The sequence below is a fragment of the Nannospalax galili genome, unplaced genomic scaffold, assembly GCF_000622305.1.
Source record: "Nannospalax galili isolate Female #2095 unplaced genomic scaffold, S.galili_v1.0 scaffold471, whole genome shotgun sequence".
NCBI lineage: Eukaryota > Metazoa > Chordata > Mammalia > Rodentia > Spalacidae > Nannospalax > Nannospalax galili.
The window spans coordinates 98,206-101,548 of record NW_008330333.1 but is presented as its reverse complement, the minus strand read 5'-3'; positions in this window follow the sequence as shown (position 1 = coordinate 101,548).

Genomic DNA, 3,343 nt, shown 5'->3' with positions numbered 1-3,343 from the left:
TGAATTCCAGGCCAGCTGGGGCTACAGGGAGACCCTGTCTCAAAAAGACTATAGAAAGAGCCAGGCAAGCATGGTGGCACACGCATTTAATCCCTGCACTCGGGAGGCAGAGGCAGGTGGATCTCTGAGTTCAAGGCCAGCCTGGTCTACATAGTGAGTTCCAGTACAGCTGGGGCTACAGAGAGACCCTGTCTCAAAAAGACCAAAAAAAAAACAACACCAGAATATATATATATATAGTTATTTTAAATTTTATGTGTATGAGTATATTGTCTGCATGTATGCAAGTGCACCTGTGTTGTGCAGTGCTCTCGGAGGTCAGAAGAAGGCATCGGTCCCCTGGAACTGGAGTTACAGATGGTTGTTAGTCTCGATGTGGGTGCTGGGAATCAAACCCCAGTCTTCTGCAAGAGCAGCCAGTGCTCTTAACAGCTCCTTTGCTGAAAAAGGAACAGCAAACTATAAGGACAAGCCAGTTTCTGGTGGTTAACAGTTGACTTTGAAACAAAGTTTTAAAGCTGTATGCTTGATGCTGTCTCCATGTCAGCTCCAGTTCATTTTTGCCAGATGGATCTGCATTCATTTGTATTTTTCTATATAATATTGTAAAACTCACTAATAAAGGAGCATTTTGTCAGCTTATCAGTCAGTCTGACCTAATGGGAAATATAATTATCCTTCAAACCTGTTCTAGTTTGTTTCTTCATTGCTGTGACAAAACACTCTGACCAATACCAACTTGGGGAGGAAAGGGTTGTCTTATATCTCCCAGGTTGTAGTTCATCAGGGAGCCCAAGGTAGGAACTCAGGGCAGGAACCTAGAAGTAGGAGCCGGAGCACGGGCCATGGAGGAACACTGCTTACTGGCTTGCTTCCCTGGCCCCTGCTCAGCCTTTCTTGTTTTTTTAATATTTTATTTATTTTTACTTTATGTGTATGCATGCATTGCCTGTGTGTAGGTAAGTGCACCCATGTCGTGCAATACCTGAGGAGGACAGAAGAGGCTGTTGGATCCCCTGGAACCGGAGTTATGGACAGTTGTTAGCTGCCATGCAGGTGCTGGGATTCGAACCTGGGTCTTCTGCAAGAACAATCAGTGTTCTAAACTGCTGACCCGTCTCTCCAGCCCCCAGCCTGCTTTCTTATGCAACACAGGCCCACCTGCCCAGGGATGGCACCACCCACAGTGGGCTGGGCCCTCCCACATCACACAACAATCAAGACGATGCCCCACAGACATGGCCACAGGCCAGTTCAATGGAGGAAATTCCTCAATTGAAGCTCCTTCAATCCAGGTGTGTCAAGTTGATGCTATCCAGCAAAAAAACAAAACGCCTAATACATCCCAAAGATGTTTTTATTCTGCAGAAATGATGGTCTTATGCTTACATTCGTCATTTAATATACCTATAGGCTACTTTGTATTTCTTGCCCTCTACTGCTTTACAGTAAAGGAGCCCATTTAGAGTGTGCTGTGGAAATCTCCACTGTACTGCAGTGGCTTGCCATTTTACTGTCTTGGTATCCATCTTGAGATGCTGACCTGCTCTTTGGGGTTTTCTTTTTCTTTTTCTTTTCTTTTTTTTTTTTTTTTTTTTTTTTTGTCTTTTTGAGACAGGGTCTCCCTGTAGCCCCAGCTGTCCTGGAATTCACAGAGATCTGCCTACCTCTGCCTCCCAAAGTGCTGGGATTGAAGGTGTGCTATCATCCTCCTTGCCACTGAGTGAGAATGGAGCTCGGTGGTGAGGAACTGGAAGGTGTTTTGGTCTGGTTCAGCGTTCTGGTGTTTTAGTTTGCAGGTCATTTTTAGTCTTCCCTTTTCTTCATTTGAGAATCCTGATGCAATCTTAAGCTTTTTTTCCAGAAATAACCTTTAAATGTAGGATCTAATAGAACACGCAGTGTGATGGGTGCTGCTGCTGACTGCAAATTTCACTATGTGCCTAATATTTTTCTTCCTGTTGAATGGGTGAGAAAAGCAAAAACCAAAAAAATCCTTTAGAAAACGTATTTGCTTTCATGTTTTGAGGAATGAGGAGCTTGCCAACACCTGGAGTTGGAGTTTAGCATGAAAGGTGCTCAGCCTGACACACTTGCATACAGAGTCTGCACACACCCACTGTGGAAGATCCTTTCTGTGTTAGAGAGCAGATACCTTCTGAAGCTGTTTACTCTAAAAGATCCTGAGTTAACATTTAAGCTGTATTATTTAGACTTTCATTTCGAACATGTCACTTCTTTGAGCTGTTACTGTTTCTATGGAGTCCTGGACAACATTGAATATCTAGAAGAATACAAGCCTTAATAAACACTTGTTGAGAAAAAAAAAAAATCCCAGCGCTTGAGAGGCAGAGGCAGGTGCATCTTTGTGAGTTTGAGGCCAGCCTGGTCTACATAGTGAGTTCCAGGACAGCTGGGGCTACAAGGAGACCCTGTCTCAAAAAGAAAAAAAAAAAGTCATCAGAGCTTGAGAGATGACCCTAGCAGTTAAGAGCATTGGCTGCTCTTGCAGAGCACCTGGGTTCAGTTCCCAGCACCTACATGACAGTTCACAACTGTCTATAACTCTGGTTCCAAGGGATCCAGCACCCTCTCTGGCCTCCATGAGCATTGCATGACACAAGTGCACTTAACATACATGCAGGCAAAACATATACAAAATAAAAATAAATAACCAGGCATGGTGGTGTATGCCTTTAGTCCCAGGACTCAGGAAGCAGAGGCAGGCAGATCTCTGTGAGTAGTTTGAGGCCAGCCTGGTTCCAGGCCAGCTGGGGCTACAGGAAGAACACACACACAAAAAAGATACTAATCATCAGAGGGGCTGGAGAGATGGCTCAGTAGTTAAGAGTACTGGCTACTCTTGCAAAGGACCTGGGTTTGGTTCCCAGCAACCGCATGGCAGCTAACAACCATCTGTAACTCCAGTTCCAAGGGATCTGACACTCTCTTCTGACCTCCATGGGCATTGCACAACATGGGTGCACATACCTACATGCAAGCTATATACTCATACACACAAAAATAAAATATTTTTGAACGATATTAATCATCAGGGCTGGCAAAATCACTCAGCAGGCATCTGCCACCAAGCCTGATAACGAGTTTAATCCCCAGAACCCACATGGAAGGAGAAAACACAGATTGGCCTCTGACCTCCACACTCACCCTTTGGCACACTCAGACCCATAGATATATATAACACACACGTACACACAAAATAAATAAATGTATTTTTTTTAAAGATATTAAGGCCCATCATGGTGGCACACGCCTGTAGTCCCAGCACTTGGCAGGCAGAGGCAGGCAGATCTCTGTGAGTTCAAGGCCAGCTTGGTCTATA